This window comes from Heptranchias perlo, unplaced genomic scaffold (assembly GCF_035084215.1).
Source record: "Heptranchias perlo isolate sHepPer1 unplaced genomic scaffold, sHepPer1.hap1 HAP1_SCAFFOLD_60, whole genome shotgun sequence".
Taxonomy (NCBI): Eukaryota; Metazoa; Chordata; class Chondrichthyes; order Hexanchiformes; family Hexanchidae; genus Heptranchias; species Heptranchias perlo.
The window spans coordinates 2,826,377-2,850,186 of NW_027139623.1; the positions used below are offsets into that span (position 1 = coordinate 2,826,377).

At 44.4% G+C, this 23,810-nt stretch overlaps 1 non-coding gene and 1 pseudogene across 1 annotated transcript; both read right to left on the reverse strand.

The window, feature by feature from the left end:
• The window catches only part of LOC137316718 (zinc finger protein 229-like), a 346,515-nt pseudogene that overhangs the window by 222,968 nt on the left and 99,737 nt on the right, over positions 1-23,810 (reverse strand).
• On the reverse strand, positions 17,038-17,109 carry trnaa-ugc (transfer RNA alanine (anticodon UGC)). The gene has a single exon. It is a non-coding gene; the product is annotated as a tRNA-Ala (tRNA).

Below are 23,810 nucleotides of genomic sequence, written 5' to 3' on the forward strand. Positions count from 1 at the left end.
GAAAACCACTGTGAACCAGACAGAGGCCGCTGTGGCTGCTAAAATCAGGGTGTCAATGAGACGACACACGGGGGTAATGGTCAAGAATGAAACTGGGAAATAAATCTCAACAATGCGCCACATTATGACATCAGTGATAACGACCAGGAGATCGGCCGCCGCCATTCCCACCAGGTAGCGAGTGATACATTTGGAGAGTCCGCACTTTCCTCGGGACAGGATCACAATCGCCACCAAGTTAACTGTAAGAGAGAGAAACGGAAGCAGAAAAATTACTGATCAGACCTGGAGACAAAGCAGCAGTTTGTGAGAATCTGGGGTGAAATTTCCAGCTTTGTTGCTGCATCAAATGGTGGAAACTGATTCGCTAATCTGAATCTTGAAATCTTAGAAAGTTACGGAATAGGAGGAGAGCATTCGGCTCATCGTGTCCGTGCCGGCCGAAAAAAAGCTATCCACATTTATCCAACTTTCCAGCTCTTGGTCCGTAGCCCTGTAGCTTCCGGCACTTCAGGTGCACATCCAAGTACTTTTTAAATGAGTTGAGGTTTTCTGCCTCTGTCACCCTTTCAGGCACTGAGTTCCAGACCCCCACCACCCTCTGGGTGAAAACATTTCTCCTGACCTCCCGTCTAATCTTCTACCAATTACTTTAAATCTATGCCTCATTGTCATTGACCTCCCTTGTTAGGGGAAATAAGTCCTCCCTACTAACTCTATCTCGTGCCATCATCATTTTGTATACTTCACCGAAATCTCCCCGCAGCCTCCATTGTTCCAAAGAAAACAACCCCAACCTATCCAATCTTTTCTCATAGCTAAAATTCGCCAGTCCTGGCAACATCCTCGTCAATCTCCTCTGTACCCTCTCTAGTCAAATCACATCTTTCCTGTTATGTCGTAACCAGACCTGTAGCCAGTACTCAATCTGGGTCTAACCAATGTTTTATACAGTTCGAGCGTAACCTCCCTGCTCTTCGATTCTATGCCTCCGCTAATAAAGGAAAGTATTTCCTATGCCTTTTTAACCACCTTATTTTTCAGTTCTTCAGGGATCTGTGGACATGCACTCCAAGATCCCATTTTTCATCGACACCTCTCAGTATCCTCCCATTTATTGTGTACTCCCTTGCCTTGTTCGCCCTTCCCAAATGCATTACCTCACACGTCTCTGGATTGAATTCCATTTGCCACTTTTCTGCTCACCTGACCAGTCCATTGATATCTTCCTGTAGTCCACAGCTTTCCTCCTCACTATCAACCACACGGCCAATTTTTGTATCATCTGCAAACTTCTTGATCATCCCCCCACATTAAAATCCAAATGGTTAATACCATATATCTGGGCAGCGTTTTCAGGCAAAGAAATATTTCAAACACAATTATGAATAATGAATTAAGAAATCGATGCAGAATATGAATAAAGTGAGCACCGGGTCCACTGGAAGGGCCGAATGAGGGCGCAGTGCCGGTGGGGAAAGGTGAAGAGGTTTTACGGGCCGGAAATCCAACGGGTTAAATCCGGTTTTGGGCTCCAGATGTACGGGAAAGTGAGCGAGGGCCGGGAAGGTGAGGGGACAGGGTGAGGTGCTGCTGATTGGTTGCTCTGGGTTAAGAGAGCCGACAGTTTCCGGTACAAGACGGGAAATATCGAGATCCGCAGCGGTGTGTTTGAGGCTTCGGATCGGATTGGAAGAAACAGCTGGAGGCCGAGCCAGTGAGTGAGATTGGGAGGGAGACAAGAAAAGGACATGTAGGAGGTGGAGGGGAGTCAGGAGCAGAAGGTTTGAGAAAGCGGATCAACTGAAACAATGGAGGAGGAGACCGAGGATTCAATGCAGTGGGAGGAGAGGCTGGGAATCATGGGGAGAGACTGCAGCAGAGTGTTAGAGGAAATCTCATCTCTAGGTCCAAGTAACACAATCCCATTAAGAAATTCCACCTTTAATTTCTGTGGTGATAGGTGTCAGGGAACAGCTCATTGGTTACACAATGTTTTCAATAAATAGACTTTGCACATTCAATTAAAATTAAATTAAAATGTATTAATTCTATTAACCTCGTTCATTATTGAATTAAGCTGACATATATTTCAATGCGATCAAAATAACACTGATTTTATTATTTAAATACAATTCAATTATCTTCATGTTTTCAGTCAGTAAACAAGTAAAAGGAATATTCACATAAACAGCCTGAGGACCTGATAGTGATAAACACACCCGGAGAGAGTACAATAAAACTCTCACAATCTGACAACTTCCTAATAAAACCTTCAAGTCACATTTCCTCTGCATAATTGTGCTGGAAGTTTCAGCAGTTCATTCCGATGAATTATTCACACCGCTACTGCTCTCTCTCTCTTTCTCTCATTCTCTGTGTTTGTGTCTCTCTCTTTCTCTCGTTCCTTCTCCCCCTCCCTCTCGTTTTCCTTCACAACCTCTTTCTCTATCGCTCCTCTCTATCGCTCCTTTCTATCTCTACTCACTTTCTCAATTTCCCTGTTCACGTCCGAGTAAATCCTCAAATCCTGCACCTGCTTTATCTTCACCAGACCCGTGTTCCAACGATCTTATTCTCAGTGTCCGTTTGTTAAATGGTGAATCCTCTGTGAACAGTTTAATATTTCTACAGATCATCCCGTTCTCCACCTGTTCACCTACACTGTTCACTTCATCTACAATGCATGGAATAAACAGAATCGAATGCCTCTTCCAGACATACCTCAAAACGATTCAAATTCCTCCTCCTGTCTTTAAAGTACAGCGTTAGATGGCGGCATTGTTCAATTAACAAAACACCAACCTCACCGCTGCTGCTTATAATTTACAGATAAATAGAAGAGCTCCTGATTCCAACAGATAAAGTGCAAACTGATAGAACATAACCTCAAAACATTGCATTTTACAGTGAATTCATCCACAGTGAAACAGAAAATGAGATGTGAAAGAATCAACAGCAAACTCAGTTCAGTAACCAGAAATCTGGAGCTTCTTCAGATACACATAAAATAAAATAATATTTCATAACTGTGATAACCAATAAATACATTGAAATCCCAGTTAAATTGAACCATGTTATTGTGGAGGGAGGACATTGCGCTGCCTCCTTGTAACATTGAGACCGTGAGCTGTCTCATTATAAATCACTGAAAACACATTCATGTAAAAATATTCCAGGACAGGTTAGTTCCACAACATGAAACTGTTCACAGCTCCTGATGGTCTGATACCAGCTCTTAGCTAAGACACCTGATTCCAATACATTCAGTACAGAGAATAATCCAGTAACAATGCCAGGATTGGATAAACAAAGTTCACCACAGATAAAATGCATTTGATACAGGACCGACGGATAGACCATTATTCCACAATCAATTCAGTGCAGAGAATAATCCAGTAACAATGCCAAGGTTTGATAAACAATGTTCACTACAGATGTAACGCAATTGCTACAGGACCGAACGTTTAGAAGTTAAGGACATACCATTATTCAACAACACATTCAGTATACAGAATACTCCAGTAACAGTGCCAGGGTTGGATACACAGCGTTCACTACAGATATAATGCAGCTCCTACAAGACAAAAGAGCAGCGACTTTAAATAGTCCAGCATCCAACTGATGGAATAGAACAGGTGGCTGTGTAAAACATGGTAAAAGAAAAATAATTAGCCAAGTATAGCAGCAGAATTAACATCAAATTACAATATTCACAGATGAGATAACGGCTTACCTGGAACTCCAATGATTGCAAGGACAGGATAGTAAATGCGTTCTATCAGAAACATTACTGGATATTCCATTTCTGTGAGAAGCAGTGACTTCTGTTGATGTGAAAACCGCAGCTCCGGCAGGCAGTCTGAGCTGATACATTGCGCCGAGATCTGCTTTATACAGGGGGTAAATCTCCTCTGACACGGTTATACCCCTGATCATTGCTATTAGTTACAGTCACCTGAACAAACACATTACATCAGCAGCTTTGTCTCCAATGTAAATAATGACGTGGATTTTTAACAAAAATCTCAAAGTTTAGGGTATCATCTGAATGAGACCTCTCTTCGTTAAAAGCTGTGCTCAGAAAGGACTGGTCCAACAACAATGAGCGGCTTCATTTACAGTTTTCATATAATTGTATTGACCATGTTCACTCCTGCCGATTCATTCATAAATTTTACAGATTTCTCCGCGTGTTCACTGAATCCAGGGACACAAGCAGACCAGGTTCACTCTGTTCCTGCAGTTTCCCAGTTAAAATATGAATTTTGAGTCTCTGACACGGAAACAGTTAAAGGTCACGTTGGGGATTGCAGCCGAGAAATGACTGTGGGTGATATTTGGGGTCGGAGACTGAACGAGATTCATTGCCATACCTCTCTCCGTTATTTGACTGCAGATGTTTACCCGTTTATTTTACATTGGTTGACGGCTCCAGTAAAATTGCTCACGCGTAACCGCGAGCTGAGCTCATGACCCAATTTGACCTCCACAAAGGCCCTGTGCTTCCCTCACTCACCTCCATTCCTTCCTCAGCCCATTGCCATTGAAACCCTCATCAATGCCTCTTCCCCTCCAGACTCCATTCCTCCAATGCACGCCTGGCCGGCCACCCAAACTCCACCTCCAACCAGAACCAGGTTCTTCTCGGCCTCACTGACCCTCACTGACTCCCAGTTCCCCATCACCTAATATTTAAATTGTTCATCCGGGTCATTAAATCCCTCCATGGCCCACCCCTCCCCAGCTCCGCCCTCTCGTCCACAACTACCTCGTCATTCATCGATCACTGACCTCTTTTGCTGGGACTGCGCTCGCTTGGTTCCACTCACCTATCTGATCATAGCCAGGAGAAGCTTCTCTTCCCACCCTATCGCCGTTATCTCTGATGTCTCTAAAGGCTTAATCCTTGGCTCCCTCCTCTTCCTCATCTACATGCTGCCCTTTGGTGACATTGTCCGCAGACATGGACCAGCTTTCAGATGGATGCTGACAAATCCACCGCCTCTCTTCACCCTTCCAATGTCTTTGTGTTGTCAGAGCGCTATTTTCTTCTTCATGAACCACGATTTCATCCAGTTAAAAATTGGGAAGATATGATTTTTGACCCCACAATCTCCACATACTTGGCACAGGGTCCATCGTCACCCCTTTCGTTTTGATTGGCGAGTGCCTCACCAATTATCCAAGCCCTTATTGTCCTGCAGTGGCTTCCAGTCTCCTAAGCTTGTAGTTTAGTTTTATTCTTTCTTGCACTTAAATCCACCAGGGTCTCACCCCTCCCTATCTCGATAACCACCTCCTGACCTGCAGCCCCTGCCAAACACTCTGCTCCTCCACCTCTGGCCGCTTGTGACTCCTTAGTCCATTTGCCCTGCTTTTGACAGCCATGCTTTCAGCCATAGCCACGCTCCAGAATTCCCTCCCAATGCCACTCCATCTCCCTCTCCCTCTTTCAGGTGTCAGCCGTGGCTCTGAGGTAGCAGTCTCGGCTTCTGAATTAGAAAGTTGTGAGTTCAAATATCACCCCAGAGACTTGAACGCATAAACCAGGCGGTCATTGCAGTGCAGTATTGAGGGAGTGCTGTACTGTCGTAGGGGCAAATTGGCTGGAGCCATTTTCCTACATTACCACAGTCACTGCACTTCACAATGTATTTCATTGACAGGAAAGCGCTTTGGGCCGTCCTGAGATCTTACAAGGCTCTACATCAAGGCAACTTCATTCCTTCTTTCAGACCCTCCATGAAAGCCATATCTTGCTTCATGCTTTTGTCATCCCCTTAATATCTCCTTATTTGGCTGGGGGTCCATTTTTGTCTGATTATACCTCAGTAAATCCGCTCAGGATATTTATCTATGTTAAATCCGCTATATAAATACAAGTAGTTATTGTTATATTTTACCATCCTCCAATCTCTTCATCCCACCATTGGTGACCACTCCTTCAGACAGCTAAATCCTACTCGAGAAAACCAACCTTATCCCCTCCGTCTCTCCATTTGTTTCTCCTCCTTTAACACCCTCCTTAAACGTACGCGTTGACCAATATTTTGGCAAGTCCTCCTGATATCTTCTTATTACTTTAGTGCCCGTGTTTAACCATCACTCCGTGAAGCCCCTTGGGAATGTTTATTACATTAAAGGCGGTCTGTGAATGCGAGTTGTTGTTGACTTTCTTTCGAATGTGTTCATTAGTTGTCCACTGTAAGAACAAATGTAATTTTTGGGCGAATATTCTTGCACCAGAAAGAGATTAATATAATAGACGGACTTGTTGAGATAAATTAACATTAGCAAGTACTTGTGGACACTGTTTTGTTCGAACATCATAACTCGGTTTATCAACGGACATCGCATTGAAATAGAGGGCATTCTGGAGCTTGGATATGTCTCAAGGCACGGCTGTCAAAAGTGGAGCAAATGACAGCGGAGGCAGCCTTTACAGAGTTCTCTATTTAAGATGAGACCAGCGACAGTCACTAGGGTGAAGCTTATTTAGTTATTTGCCTTTTTTCTGTTTGTTTATATCCAGTTTCACTGCTCTCTCGGGCTGATGACTAGAATGAAGATTTATCAGTTATCTGTCTTTTGTCTCTTTGGTTATAACCCGTTTCACAGCTCTGTCGGGCTGAAGACTGGGATGAAGCTTTTTTATTTATTATCTTTGGTTAAAGCCCGTAGTTCCAGAGGACAGTCTGTAGTTTCGACGCCTCCTTATAGAAACAAGATTAAACCCACAGAGAGCACAATGCAGATTCTCTCGAATGAGGCCCGGGAAGGGAAACGATAGGTGGAAAGATTTGAAATACCGGGATTATTTCAACAGAAATAGACAAGAGACTTTAATTTTAAATATGAAGGTGTTTGATAGAGTAATTAAGAATTAGTGTGCCATCTGGTTGTGAGGATCAGTGATTGAGTAATAGTGAATTACTGTATCCTCTGGTTGTGAGGATCTGTGATGGAGTAATAGAGAATTACTGTATCCTCTGGTTGTGAGGATCAGTGATAGAGTAATAGTGAATTACTGTATCCTTTGGTTGTGAGGATCAGTGATAGAGTAATAGAGAATTACTGAATCCTCTGGTTGTGAGGATCAGTGATAGAGTTATAGAGAATTACTGTATCCTCTGGTTGTGAGGATCAGTGATAGAGTAATAGAGAATTACTGTATCCTCTGGTTGTGAGGATCAGTGATAGAGTAATAGAGAATTACTGAATCCTCTGGTTGTGAGGATCAGTGATAGAGTAATAGAGAATTACTGTATCCTCTGGTTATGAGGATCAGTGATAGAGTAATCGAGAATTACTGTATCCTCTGGTTGTGAGGATCAGTGGTAGAGTAATAGAGAATTACTGTATCCTCTGATTGTGAGGATCAGTGATAGAGTAATAGAGAATTACTGTATCCTCTGGTTGTGAGAATCTGTGATAGAGTAATAGAGAATTACTGTATCCTCTGGTTATGAGGATCAGTGATAGAGTAATAGAGAATTACTGAATCCTTTGGTTGTGATGATCAGTGATAGAGTAATAGAGAATTACTGTATCCTCTGGTTATGAGGATCAGTGATAGAGTAATAGATAATTATTGTATCCTCTGGTTGTGAGGATCAGTGCTAGAGTAATAGGGAATTACTGTATCCTCTGATTGTGAGGATCAGTGATAGAGTAATAGAGAATTACTGTATCCTCTGGTTATGAGGATCAGTGATAGAGTAATAGATAATTATTGTATCCTCTGGTTGTGAGGATCAGTGCTAGAGTAATAGGGAATTACGGTATCCTCTGGTTGTGAGGATCAGTGATAGAGTAATGGAGAATTACTGTATCCTCTGGTTGTGGGGATCAGTGATAGAGTAATAGAGAATTATGTTTCCTCTAGTTGTGAGGATCAGTGACAAGGGGTCATCAATTTCAGCTCATCATGAAATAGTTGAAGTGTAAATTCTTCACGCAGAGTTTTTTTGGAGCGTGGAATGTGTTACGAAAAGGAGTGGAAAAAGCAGAAAAGAGACAATTGTAACTTATACCATTGCATCGTTTAAGAGAAAATTGAATATATTATTTGAAATTGATGAAGATAAAGGGCATTTGGAAAATATTTGCCATGGCATACGTTTTGAATTGCTTGAATCCAAACGACCCGGTGATGTAGAGAAGTGCTGCATATAGTTTATTTTATTCTGATAGGTACAGATCCTAGAGGCCGATGCACTGCCCCATATCTAACAATACGGCACTGTAATCCAGGGATGTAATTAAAGTTCCCCCTTATAATCTGAACTGGATATTCGTGTGTCTGCACTGTCCAATATCTAATAATAACCCAAAGATCTAACAATATTTCCCAGGATTATCTGAACTGGATATTCTTTTTTATTCACTACACCCTATCTATCGATACGATAGTGTAACCCAGGGATGCATCAATGGTTCCCGTTTTAAATTCAACTGGATATTCATGTTTCTGAGCTGCCCTTTATCTAAAAATACGACAATGTAAACCAGGGATGTGACAATAATTTCCCTTATACTCTGAACAGGATATCCTTGTTTCTGCACTGTCCAATATCAAACAATGCGATAGTGTAACCCAGGGATGTAACAATGGTCCCCCGTTATAATCTGAACCGTATATCCATGTTTCTGCACTGCATCAATTCCAACACTACGGCGATGTAACCCAGGAATGTAACAATAGTTCCACCTGATAATCTGAACTGGGTATAATTGTTTTTGCCCTGTCCGATATCTAACAATGTAACAGTGTAACCCCGAGATGTAACAATAGTTCCCCCTAATAATCTGAACTGGATATAATTGCTTCTGCCCTATCCAATATCTAACAATGTAACAGTGTAACCCCGAGATGTAACAATAGTTCCCCCTGATATCTGAACTGGATATTCGTGTTTCTGTACATGTGCCACACGCCTCACGAATCTTTCAATAATCGGAGAAAGGAAACTCTTGTTACGATGAAGCTGATCCCAATCGATAAACTGCTTCATTTCACACCAAGTAAACTCACTAATCAATCGGTATTATTGGCTTCACCAGTTCAATCTTATCAATATAAAATAAAATATATACAGCACTTCCCCACATCAGCGGGTCGCTTTGATTGACTTAAACAAAATGTCTTCTGCCTGTCCTCCTGTTATCTAACCTTTGAGTCTGTGAAAGCTTGTCCTCCCCGGAGATCAATCTGGCCCTGATAATTCAATGCAGTACCTACTTTTTTGGACCAGGTGATCTCCACCCCAACCAGAAATAGGTCCAGCTCTCGCTTGAAGGAATTCAGCGAATCGGCGTCCACCACACGAGCCGGCAGTCTGTTCCAGAAGTTCACTATTCTCTGGGAAAAGAATCACTTCCTGATAATCTAACCTCGATCTGACTTTGTACAACTTAAAATTGTGACCCCTGATCCTCCCAAACCTATTTAGTTGGCACAAACTATCTACTCGAGCAAAATATGTTCCCTTTATCATCTTATACACCTCGATCAAATCGCCACTAAGTCTACGCTTCTCTATATTGTAGAATCCCAGCTCCTTTAGCCTATCTTGACAACTAAGATACTTCATATTGGGAAGTAATCTAGTGGCCCTCCTCTGCACCCTTTCCAACGCCTCAATATCACTCACCGTGTGAGAAGACCAAAACTGAACAAAGTATTCAAACAGAGTCCTGACCAAGGTCTGGTACAAAGACAAAATAGTAGGTGTTGTTTTGTAATCAATTGGAGTTCAACGTAGGAAAGTGTGAGGTCATCCACTTTAGACCTAAGAAAAATATATCAGAGTATTTTCTAAATGGCGAGAAGCTAGGAACTGTGGATGAGCAGAGAGATTTTGGGGTCCAAGTACAGGAATCAATAAAAGCTAGTGTACAGGTACAAAAATTAATTAAAAGGGCTAATGGAATGTTGGCCTTTATCTCAAAGGGGCTGGAATACAAAAGGGTGGAGGTTATGTCACAGCCGTACAGAGATCTGGTGATGCCCCATCTGGAGCACTGCATTCAGTAATGGGCGCCGAATCTCAGGAAGGATATTTTGGCCTTGGAGGGGGTGCGGGGCAAATTCACTAGAATGATACCGTGGCTCAAAGTATTAAATGATGAGTTGCATAAGCGATGCTTGTATTGCCTTGAATATAGAAGATTAAGGGGCGATCTAATTGAGATATTCAAGATGATTAACGGATGCGATAGGATGAATAGACATGCTGCATTCCTCAGGGTGGGGGGAATGTAGAACAAGGACATATCCTTAAAATTAGAGCTAGGCTGCTCAGGGTGATGTGAGGAAACACTTCTTCACAAGAAGGTTAGTGGAAATCAGGAACTCTCTCTCCCAAAAGCTGTTGACGATGGAGGTCAATTGAAACTTTCAGAGCTGAGATTTATAGAATTTTGTTAGGCAAGGGTATTCAGAGTTCTGGAACCAATGCGGGTAGATGGAGTTAAGATACAGATCAGCCATGATGTAATGGAATGGCGGAACAGGCCCGTGCGGCTGAATGCCCACTCTGGTTCCTCTGTTCCTTTGTTCCGATGTCCTACAAATAGACCCCAGATCCCTATTCTCTTTAACTATCACATCACGGCAGTGCTCATATGTGCCGTGATATGATAGGTAAAGAGAATAGGGAGCTGGGGTATAAATAGAGCTATATTCTCTATTTAGAACCAGTCAGGAGCCCAAACACCCAACACATCAAGGTACAACTGAAACAGTCGAGAATCGTCTACAGGCCTGACACTCGTACAAATCTTAGTATCATCTGCAAATCGTGCCCCCAATACCTACATTTAGATCATTAATAAAAATAGTAAAGAGCATTGTTCCTAACACCGACCCCTGCGGGACACCACTGGTGACCGGTCTCCAAACAGATCCAAATCCATCTATAACTATTTTCAGCCTATGGCCTTCCAGCCAGCTCTCAATCCAGGGTTAGGGACCCACTTGCCAGTAAAAACCAGTTTCTCCCTAATTGCTCTACCAAAACCCCTTATTATTTTGAATACCTCTATTAGGTCTCCCCTTAAACTTCACTGCTCTAAGGAGAACAATCCTAGATTCTCCAATCTCTCCACGTAATTGAAGACCCTCATCCCTGGTTTCATCCCAGTAAACCTCCTCTGTACCCTCTCCAATGCCTTGACATCCTCCCTAAAGTGTGGTGCCCAGAATTGTACACAATACTCCAGCTGAGGCCTAACCAGTGATTTGTAAAGGTTCAGCGTGACTTCACTGTTTTTGTATTCAATGTCCCTATTTACAAAACCAAAGTCCCATTCACTTTCATAACAACCTTATCAACTTTCCCAGTCGCCTTCAAAGATTTATGAACATATACCCTTCGGTCCCTCTGCTCTTGCACCCCCTCAAAATAGTACCATTTAGAGTCTACTGCCTCTACATGTGGTTCTTCCTAAAGTGAATCAATTCACACTTATCCAAATTAAATTGCAACTCCCACGTGTCTGCCCATTTCATCAGTCTGTTTATGTCCTCCTGAAGTCTGCTACTATCCTGATCACTATTGATGTTTCGAATTTTGGATACGATAGAGAAAAGATCCTCTTGGACTCGCCTCACCTTCAAACACAAGGACAGGCAAGACTTTCGTTACCTCGAGAAAAACCTAATGCTCGGCACAGGATAGCATTCAGTGGAAGAGCGCACGCACCGTATCAATGGTTCCGAACCGAGGGCTGGATTGCGGGCCCTGTGAGAGATTATTCCACTTTGACAGATTGGGGAGGACCTGGGACAAGAGTTTAGACGACGCAGAGGTAGGAATAGGCTGGATGATAGGCGGTTCTTCTTTTCCCAATGAGTCGTGGGCCTCTGGAATGCGTTGCTGGCTGGGGTGGGGGTGCTGACTCTCCAGGGAGTCTGCCTTCTCCAGGGAGCTGAACCGATTTTTGGGCTGGAGCAGAGGGCTTAACATATGAAAGGTAAGAGGATTTACATTTAACTTAATTACGATCCATGTGATCTGCTGGACTGGTTTTGATCACCTGAGGAGGTCGGGGAGGAATTTTCCAGTGTATTCTATCCTTTAAAGGCCCTGGATTTTTCTCAGGATCTTTTCCTCTCTCAGGAGATTACCTGTCTGCGGGCGGGGTGAGGGGGAGTCAGTGTCAGTAATGATGCTCCAGCAATCACGAGTGAGGGGCAGGCTTGATGGACCAGCTGGTCTTTTACTGCCCGTCATTTCCGTATGTTCGTCCACATCCCCAGCTCGTCAATGTGTTTTCAATGAAGCGATCATCACACAAACCCTCACCTGGGGCATGTCCTGCGTCTGACTTTAGTAAAACGAGACTCAATATTTCTGCATCTCGCGTCATTCTCCTCTGAAGCTCAAGGTCTCGAAATATTCTTGCAGGCCTCTGCTCCAAAGTGCCTGAGAATTTCTAGTCCCGTCCAACCGTCTGCTACGTGACGAGGTGACTGTTGTCCGCTTGGAGCACAAGAAAAGTTGATTTTAAGCCCAGTAAATCATTGGGTGGTCTTAAGACAGTGCACACTCAGTCCTTATACCCTTGGTTATAGTTCTATTGGATTCGGGGTTGTAGCTCAGTGGTATAGCGCCTGCTTTGCGTGTATACATTTCTGGGTTCAATATCTAACACCTCCACCATTTATTTTCACCAGAATGTCCCACAGAAAGACGAATCGTGCTTTCACAGGGAAGCGAGTTCCAACTTCTGAGACAAACATTCAATTGTCCCGAAGCAGGACTTCATCTCACGGTCCCCTCAGCAGCTCAGCTCATAACAGCCGCCGACTGACCAGAAATCAAAAGGTAAAGTGTTTGGGCACAGAACCTGAGACCTCATACACGGGAAGCATGCGGTCTATCACTGAGCTCCATCACCAGATAATAACGACCTCTAACCAAGTGTAAAAGGACTGAGTGCCTCACTTTCCTAAGGTCACCCGAGGATTTCCTTGGCTGAAAAGCATTTCCTCTTTTCAGACCCTTGAGGTAGGCGGACCTGGTATTAGTATTTAAATTCCAGATTTGATTTAATTAATTCAATTTTTAATTAATTCAAATTGAATTCCGGATTATATAACTCCGGATTATTAGTCTAGGCCTCTGGACTACTAGTCTAGTAAACTAACCACTATACTATCTTACCCGCTGGGTGAACAGAAGAAACCAGGTCTCGTCACTCAGAGAAATGAGAAAGGGAGCGTTGCGAAGAAAGTCTGGGAGAGAGGTGAGTCTCCTCGGGCTGTGCCGACCAGCATTTCTGTTTCAGGTCGCCGTTCTTTGGAGGGTAGCAAATGTTGTGCCTTTGTTTAAGAAGGGCGGCAGGGAAAAGCCTGGGAACTACAGACCGGTGAGCCTGACATCTGTAGTGGGTAAGTTGTTAGAGGGTATTCTGAGAGACAGGATCTACAGGCATCTGGAGAGGCAGGGACTGATTAGGAACAGTCAGCTTGGTTTTGTGAGTGGAAAATCATGTCTCACAAATTTGATTGAGTTTTTTGAAGGGGTAACCAAGAAGATAGATGAGGGCTGTGCAGTAGACGTGGTCTACATGGACTTTAGCAAAGCCTTTGACAAGGTACCGCATGGTAGGTTGTTACATAAGGTTAAATCTCACGGGATCCAAGGTCAGGTAGCCAATTGGATACAAAATTGAATTCATAACTCCGGATTATTAGTCTAGGCCTCTGGATTACTAGTCTAGTATACTAACCACTATACTACCGTACACGGTCGGTGAACAGAACAAACCAGTTCTCGTCACTCAGAGAAATGAGAAAGGGAGCATCGCGAAGAAAGTCTGGGAGAGAGGTGAGTTTCCTCGGGCTGTGCCGACCAAAATTTCTGTTTCTGGTCGCCGTTCTTTGGAGGGTAGCAAATGTTGTGCCTTTGTTTAAGAAGGGCGGCAGGGAAAAGCCTGGGAACTACAGACCGGTGAGCCTGACATCTGTAGTGGGTAAGTTGTTAGAGGGTATTCTGAGAGACGGGATCTACAGGCATCTGGAGAGGCAGGCACTAATTAGGAACAGTCAGCATGGTTTTGTGAGTGGAAAATCATGTCTCACGAATTTGATTGAGTTTTTTGAAGGGGTAACCAAGAAGATAGATGAGGGCTGTGCAGTAGACGTAGTCTACATGGACTTTAGCAAAGCCTTTGACAAGGTACCGCATAGTAGGTTGTTACATAAGGTTAAATCTAACGGGATCCAAGGTGAGGTAGCCAATTGGATACAAAATTGGATTGACAGCAGAAGACAGAGGGTGGTTGTAGAGGGTTGTTTTTTCAAACTGGAGGCCTGTGACCAGCGGTGTGCCTCAGAGATCGGTGCTGTGTCCGCTGTTATTTGTTATTTATATTAATGATTTGGATGAGAATTTAGGAGGCATGGTGAGTAAGTTTGCAGATGACACCAAGATTGGTGGCATTGTGGACAGTGAAGAAGGTTATCTAGGATTGCAACGGGATCTTGATAAATTGGGCCAGTGGGCCGATGAATGGCAGATGGAGTTTAATTTAGATAAATGTGAGGTGATGCATTTTGGGAGATCGAATCGGGCCAGGACCTACTCCGTTAATGGTAGGGCGTTGGGGAGTGTTATAGAACAAAGAGATCTAGGAATACAGGTTCATAGCTCCTTGGAAGTGGAGTCACAGGTGGATAGGATGGTGAAGAAGGCATTCAGCATGCTTGGTTTCATTGGTCAGAACATTCAATACAGGAGTTGGGATGTCTTGTTGAAGTTGTATAAGACATTAGTAAGGCCACACTTGGAATATTGTGTACAGTTCTGGTCACCCTATTATATAAATGATATTATTAAACTAGAAAGAGTGCAGAAAAGATTTACTAGGATGCTACCAGGACTTGATGGTTTGACTTATAGGGAGAGGTTGGATAGACTGAGACTTTTTTCCCTGGAGAGTAGGAGGTTTAGGGGTGATCTTATAGAAGTCCATAAAATAATGAGGGTCATAGATAAGGTAGATAGTCAAAATCTTTTCCCAAAGGTAGGGGAGTCTATAACGAGGGGACATAGATTTAAGGTGAGAGGGGAGAGATAAAAAGGGTCCAGAGGGGCAATGTTTTCACTCAAAGGGTGGTGAGTGTCTGGAACGAGCTGCCAGAGGCAGTAGGAGAGGCGGGTCCAATTTTGTCTTTTAAAAAGCATTTGGACAGTTACATGGGTATGATGGGTACAGAGGGATATGGGCCAAGTGCAGGCAATTGGGACCAGCTTAGTGGTATAAACTGGGCGACATGGACATGTTGGGCCGAAGGGCCTGTTTCCATGTTGTAACTTCTATGATTCAATGAACTGATCGCTGGACATTGCACCGTCACACATTCCGATCAGTCGGCGGCTGCTGTGAACTGAGCTGCTGAGGAGACCGTGAGATGAAATCCTGCTCAGGGGCTATTTCATGCTTGTGGAGCCTCAGAGGTAAAAATTCTCGGCACTCTGAAATCAAGATTCGCCTTTCTGTGGGTCATTCTGGTGAAAAAAGAGTTTTGGAGATGCGGGGGATTGAACCCAAGATCTCATACATACAAAGCACGCGCTTTACCACTGAGCTATACCCCCAGATAGAGCCACATTCCAACGAAGAGCTGATCTCCTTCATTTGATGGGGCCACATAAGGTTTTTTTCTTGGTCTTCAATTCATCTCCTTTTCTGCTCCGACCAGACAATTAAACACGAAGTTTGCGGACCTGATGTAATTGTGGGTGAACGGAAGAAACCAGATCTCGGCACTCAGAGCAATGAGAATGGGGGCGTTGAGAAGAAATGCTGGGAGACGGGGAGTGCCTCCTTTGGCTGTGCTGTAACCATCATTCCGATTTCAGGGCACATTTTTCGAACGCTCCCGATATCAGTCACTTTGCTTACGGTTGGACGGGACTAGAAATCTTCAGGCACATTGTGGCAGAGGCCGGCAAGAATATTTCGAGTCCCTGAGCTTCAGAGGAGGGTAAGGTGAGACACAGACAGCATTGAGGATAATTTCACTGTAGACGGATGCAGGACTTGCCCCAGGTGTGGTTTTGTGTTTAAAGATCACTTCACTGAAAACACCTTGACCAGCTGAGGTTACAGACGGACATGATGGTCAGGAAAAGACCAGTTGGTTCATCAATCCGACCCCACATGCCTGGAGCATCGTGACTGGACACTTCCTACCGACACCACCCGCCCCACCCACCGGAAACATGTAATCTCCTGGGAGCGGCGACAAACTAGAAACAAACCCAGCGCCAATAAGGAGGGGAAATTCTGGGAAATTCCTCCCCGACTCCTTCAGGCGATCGAATCGAGTCCAGTGGATCACACTGACCATGTGTAGGTTAACTGTAAAACAACTCACCTTCTATATGATGCGATCTCTGCCTCAGTCAAGAACTGGTCCAGATCCATCCAGAAGGCAAAGAGAGAGTCAGCACCCACCACACCAGCCCGCAAAGCATTCTAGAGATTCAATACTCTCTGGGAAAATAAGAACCGCCTAACATCCAGACTATTCCTACCTCTGTGTAGTCTGAACGCCTGTCCGCTGCTCCTCCCCGATCTGTGAAACTGGGAATAATCTATTTCTTCACTCAGAGGGTGGTGAACCTGTGGAATTCTCCACCACAGAAGGCTGTGGAGGCCAAGTCACTGAATATATTTAAGAAAGACAGATTTCTACACACAGAAGGCATCAAAGCGTATGGAGAGAGAGCGGGACTATGGCATTGAGATGGAGGATTAGCCATGATCGTATATAATGGCGGAGCAGGCTCGGAGGCCCAATGGCCGACTTGTGATCCTATTTTCTCTGTTATTATTACTGGGCCCGCTCTCCAGCCCCGGGATGGGAGCCATTTCAAAGGCGCGTGCGTGCTTCCATTGAATTTTATCGTGAGCAGAGCGTTCGGTTTTTCTCGACGAAAAGAAACCCTTTCCTGTCCTTGTGTGTGAAGGTGAGGTGAGGACAAGAGGGTCTTTTCAAAATTGGAAACATAAAGCATTTGGAGATGCCGGGGATTAAACCCGAGACCTCATACATGCAAAGCATGCGCTCTACCACTGAGCTACATCCCCACAGTCAAACTAGCTTCACTTTAGAATAAACAATTGAGATTTCCGCTCCGTCTCTCCGGACAACGAGATGCTCAGTCATACCACGTGCTCACAATGTTCAACCTCTGCTTCAGTTCACGGGGTTTCTGCTCCTCTTTACTTTGAACTTTCCAACAAAAAAGTCAGCGGAAATAAAAAAAATACCATTGCCAATAGTCAGTGACGAGGCTGACATCCAACCTCTGAATCATAAAGTGAGATGGATGAATGACACATTGTCAAACAAGAGCTGGGACTGCTCGCTCGACATTGCACCGTCACACATTCCGGTCAGCCGGCGGCATCTATGAGCTGAGCTGCTGAGGACCCCGTGAAATCAAGTCCTGCTCCGAGACAATTTAATGCTTGTGGAGCCTCAAAAGTTGGAACTCGCTGCGCTCAGAAAGCGCGATTCGCCTTTCCGTGCGTAATTCTGATGAAAAATATTTTTGGAGATGCTGGGGATTGAACCCAGGACATGCGCTCTACCACTGAGCTGCATCCCCAGATGAAATAAACAGCTCCCCAAGGAAAGAAGAACTGATTGTCCTCATTTCATGCGACCACCCATGGTGGGTCAACCACGTGATGGATTATTTCCAGTTTCAAAGATTGGGGAGGAGCAGGGAACAGGCGTTTGGACCACACAGAGGGAAGAATAGTCTGGATATTAGGCGGTTCTTCATTTCCCAGAGAGTAGTTAGTCTCTGGAATGCATTGCCGGCTGGTCTGGTGGGTGCTGACACTTCATACACTGGGCTTAAAATCATCTAGTTTTCTGCTCCAAGCAGACAGTTAAAAATGAAGAATGCGGACCTGATGCGACTGTGGGTGAACGGAAGAAACCAGGCCTCGGCACTTAGTCTAATGAGAAAGGGGGAGTTGAGAGGAAATGCTGGGAAAGGGGGGAGAGGTTCCTTGAACTGTGCTGTAACCATCCTTCCCATTTCAGGGCGCATTTTTCGAACGGTCCCGTTATCAGTCACTTCGCTTACGGTTGGACGGGACCAGAAATGCTCAGGCACATTGTAAGGAATCTTACAACACCAGGTTATAGTCCAACAATTTTATTTTAAAATCACAAGCTTTCGGAGATTATCCCCTTCGTGATCAGGCACATTGTAGCAGAGGCGGGCAAGAATATTTCGAGTCCTCCAGCTTCAGAGGAGGGCGAGGTGAGGCGTGGAGAGCATTGAGTCTCATTTCACTACAGAGGGCCAGGTGTGAGTTTGTGTTTAAAGATCACTTCACAAAAAACACCTTGACGAGCTGAGGTTACTGACGGACATCATGGTCAGGAAAAGACCAGCTGGTTCATCAATCCTGTCCCACATGCCCGGAGCATCGTGACTGGACACTTCCTACCGACACCACCCGGCCCACCCACCGGAAACATGTAATCTCCTGGGAGCGGTTACAAACCAGAAAAAAATACAGGGCCAATTTCTGGAAAATTCCTCCCCGACATCTTCAGACGATCGAAACCAGTCCAGGACATGACAGTGACCATGTGTAGGTTAACTGTAAAACCACTCACCTTCCATGTGATGCGATCTCTGACCCAGTCAAGAACCGATCCAGATCCCACGAGAAGGCAGAGAGAGAGAGTCTGCACGGACCAAACCGGCTCGCAATGCATTCCAGAGACTCACTGCTCTCTGGGAAATGAAGAACCTCCAAACATCCAGCCTATTCTCACCTCTGTGTATTCTAAACGCATTTCCGCTGAACTCCAGCCTCTGAATCATAAAGTGAATTGTATGAAAGACAGAGCGTCAAACAGGACCGAGAACTCGGATTGCTCGCTCGACATTGCACCGTCACACATTCCGGTCAGTCGGGGGCTGCTATGAGCTGAGCTGCTGAGGTGACCGTGAGATGAAGTCCTGCTCCAGGCCAAATTAATGCTGTGGAGCCTCAGAAGATTCATCTTTCCGTGGGCGGCGGGTGGGAGAGGGGGAAGAGACTCCTTGGTGTAAGATGAGGCATTTTCAGCAAATAGAGCGCACATTTAGATTAAGAGTTTTCAAAATATAAACCATAGAAACCACTCACGTTTACATTCGGCATCTTAATGCATAATCAACACCCGCTTATAAACATAATATCTCTGGGAATCGAAGGATTGTCGCTGAGGATCATGAAATGGCCGAGTTAAAACTTACCCAGAATACAGAAGGTCAGACTGAGCGAGGTGATGCTGGAAGCTGCTTATATTGCAGGGTTCAAACATTTTGCAGAAGATAACAGGCGACATTGTGAATGTGTTGCGACTATGTTGAGAATATATCGACCTTGGGCATGTCGAGATATTGGGGTCTTGTGTCCGCACAGACCATAAGCATTTCTGATAGGAATGTGAATAACAAATAAAGATCAGGGAGAGTTTGCATGAAATGATTGGTGTAAACAATTCTCGTTTTACATTTGAATTTATAGATGGACAGGCCGACGAGAGAGAGAGAGAGAGAGACGGATAAGCAGCCACCCGAGGGTTACAGCTTCTATCCAAAGCAAGACTAACAGTTAGTACCGTGTCCTTCTTATTAATACTATGGCCTTAAACATTGTGTGTGTTGATACTTGTTTATATCCAATAAAGGATTAATCGCAACCTATTGGTGTCGAGTCTGAATCGATCTTATAAACTGGCCACTGCAGCATCGGAGATAATGTGGATTGAGTGAAACTAAGTGCCTCGGACGGACAAGGTGCTAAACCCAGTCCGTTAAGTTGGGAAAACCGTTTCGGCGGGAGCATGAGTTTTCCTTCCAATACTAACAGTAACAATGGGAACTATCAGGGAAGCTTTTTTAAAAAAAGAATCTGAGCGTCGTGATGGGCAGAGAAGTCTGTTAAGAATTGTCCATGATGTGGAGATGCTGGTGATGGACTGGGGTGGACAAATGTAAGGAATCTTACAACACAAGGTTATCGTCCAACAGTTTTATTTGAAAATCGCAAGCTTTCGGAGGCTTTCTCCTTCGTCAGGTGGAGAAAGCCTCCGAAAGCTTGTGATTTTCAAATAAAACTGTTGGACTATAACCTGGTGTTGTAAGATTCCTAAGAATTGTCCGAGAGGTAACATATGAGGAGAGGTTGAGTAGATTGGGACTCTACTCATTGGAGTTCAGAAGAATGAGAGGCGATCTTATTGAAACATATAAGATTGTGAAGGGTCTTGATCGGGTGGATGCAGTAAGGATGTTCCCAAGGATGGGTGAAACTAGAACTAGGGGGCATAATCTTAGAATAAGGGGCTGCTCTTTCAAAACTGAGATGAGGAGAAACTTCTTCACTCAGAGGGTAGTAGGTCTGTGGAATTTGCTGCCCCAGGAAGCTGTGGAAGCTACATCATTGAATAAATTTAAAACAGAAATAGAGTTTCCTTGAAGTAAAGGGAATTAGGGGTTACGGGGAGCGGGCAGGAAATTGGACATGAATTTAGATTTGAGGTTAGGATCAGATCAGCCATGATCTTATTGAATGGCGGAGCAGGCTCGAGGGGCCGATTGGCCTACTCCTGCTCCTATTTCTTATGTTCTTATGTTATCATCAACACCTCAGTAACACAGGACGCCGTGCTCTACGGGCAGTTCCCCGGGATGCACACCGAGAGAGATATCAACTGCTGCTGGAAGACCATCAACTCGGTGAAGGAGGCTCTTTTGTTTGCCAGAAACCTGCTGGTCTTCCAGCTGACGGAGCTGTCCACACCGAGTGATGCCGACTGGCACACTCCAAGGTCCAGGGTTATGTGCTGAGGGACGCACTGAAGTGAGTTGCAGCCTACACAAAGGCTTTATGAGTAAAGGCCACTGTGTAAGGCCATTTCACCTTGTATTGTACAGAATGTACTCGAAGATATGGACAGTGTTTTCAATTGAGGTAATGAGGTCATAGTGTGCACGATCTGTATTGTTTTGAAAGGTAATTGTGACATTTACATTGAAATGTGTGTACCCTTAAATTTTAAGAAATAAAGTAGATTTTGAAATTTTAATGAAGTATTGGAGCACAAATACACATATCATTAAAAGTAGCGACGCAGGTTAAAAAGGCAAATCAAGCTGTGGGGTACAATTCTAGAGGGATAGCATTGATAAGCAAAGAAGTTGTGCTGAACTTGTATGGAGCCTTGGCAAGGCCACAATTGGAGTATTGTGTACAGTTCTGGTCTCCATATTACAGGAAGGATATAGATGCATTGGAGCCGGTGCAAAAAAGATTCCCAAGGATGATACCAGAACTGAGAGGCTATCCTGATCAGGAAAGGATGAACACGCTGGGACTCTTTCCTCAGATCGTGATAAGGTTTGGAAGTGTAGACAAAATGTTTCCTCTTGTGAGGGAGGCCAAAATTAGAGTTCATAAATATAAGGGAAGTCTCCCCAAAGCCTTTCCACCATCTACAAGGCACAAGTCAGGAGTGTGATGGAATACTCTCCACTTGCCTGGATGAGTGCAGCTCCAACAACACTCAAGAAGCTCGACACCATCCAAGATGAAGCAGCCCGCTTGATTGGCACCCCATCCACCACCCTAAACATTCACTCCCTTCACCACCGGCGCACTGTGGCTGCAGTGTGTACCATCCACAGGATGCACTGCAGCAACTCGCCAAGGCTTCTTCGACAGCACCTCCCAAACCCGCGACCTCTCCCACCTAGAAGGACAAGAGCAGCAGGCACATGGGAACATCACCACCTGCACGTTCCTCTCCGAGTCACACACCATCCCGAGTTGGAAATATATCGGCCGTTCCTTCATCGTCGCTGGGTCAAAATCCTGGAACTCCCTTCCTAACAGCACTGTGGGAGAACCGTCACCACACGGACTGCAGCGGTTCAAGAAGGCGGCTCACCACCACCTTCTCAAGGGCAATTACGGATGGGCAATAAATGCCGGCCTTGCCAGCGACGCCCACATCCCATGAACGAATAAATTTTAAAAAATCCAATCAGGGAATTCAGGAGAAACTTATTTATCCAAAGAGTGGCAAGAATACGCTGTCACAGGGAGTGGTTGAGGCAAATAACGTAGATGCATTAAAGGGGAAGCTAAATAAGCACAAGAGGGAGAAAGGAATAAGGTATCCTGACAGGGTTAGATGAAGTAGGGAGGGAGGAGGCTCGTGTGGAGCATGAAGGCTGGCATAAACCAATTGGGCCGAATGGCCTGTTTCTGTGCTGTAGTTTCTATGTAACTCAATATATTATTTTGAGGTTGGTGGAAGAGCAGAGGGACCTGGGGGCGTGTATTCACAAATCTTTGAAAGTGGCAGGACAAGTTGATAAGGCGCTTAAGAAAGCGTATGGGATACATGGGTTTGTAAATAGTGGCATTGAATACACAAATAGGGAAGTCATGTTAAATCTTTACCAAAGACTGGTTAGGCCTCAGCTGGAGTATTGTGTACAACACTGCGCACCACAGTTTAAGAAGGATGTCAAGGCCTTGGAGAGGGTACAAAGGAGATTTACCAGGGTGATGCCAGGGATGAGTGACTTCAGTTATGTGGAGGGATTGGAGAAGCTGGGATTGTTCTCCTTAGATCAGGGAAGGTTACGGGGAGACCTAATAGAGGTGTTCAAAATAATGAGAGTTTTTTATTGAGCGAATAGTGAAAACTGTGTACTCTGGCAACTGGATTGGTAACCAGAGGTCATAGGTTTAAAATAATTGGCAAAACAACTAGAGGGGAAATGAGAAGGATATTTTTTTTGAACAGAGGTTGCGAAACACTGCCTGAAAGGATGGGGTCCCTTTTAGAGGCTGTCTTCGTGTCAGAGACTCAAAATCCCTATTTCAACTGGGAACCTGCAGGAACTGAGTGAAACGGGTTTGCTTTTGTACCTGGATTCAATGTACAATGTGGAGAAATCGGTAAAATGTTTTAATGAATCGGCAGGAGTGAACATGATCAATACAATTATATGAAAACTGTAAATGAAGCCGCTCATTGTTGTTGGACCAGTCCTTTCTGAGCAGTGCTTTTAACTTTATTCCTGAGAGAGGTCTCATTAAGATAATGCCCTGGACTTTGAGATGTTTTTGATTTACCCACATCATCATTTACATCGGAGCCAAAGCTGCTGATGTAATGTGTTTGTTCAAATGACTGTAACGAATAGCAATGATCAGGGGTATAACCGTGTCAGTGGAGATTTACCCCCTGTATAAATCAGGGATCGCTATAATGAATCCACTCAGACTGCCTGCCGGAGCTGCGGTTTTCATGCCAACAGAAGTCACTGCTTCTCAAAGAAATGGGATATTCAGTAATGTATCCGATAGAATGCATTTATTATCCTGTTCTTGCAGCCATTGGAGTTCCAGGTAAGCCATTATCTCAGCTCTTAATGGTGTTAATCGATATTAACTCTGCTGCTGTACTTGGCATTCTTTTTTCTTCCATCATGTATTACACAGTGGACTGTTCTGTGCGAAGTGACTGCTCTTTTTTCTTGTAGCAGCTGCATGACAGATGTTACGATCTTGGATATCCAAACCTGGCATTGTTACTGGATTATTCTCTGTACTGAATGTATTGGAATCAGGTGTCTGGGCTAAGAGCTGGTATCAGGCCATCAGGAGCTGTTAACAGTTTCATGTTTTGGAACTAACCTGTCCTGGAATATTTTTTCATCAATGTGTTTTCAGTGATTGATAATGAGACAGCT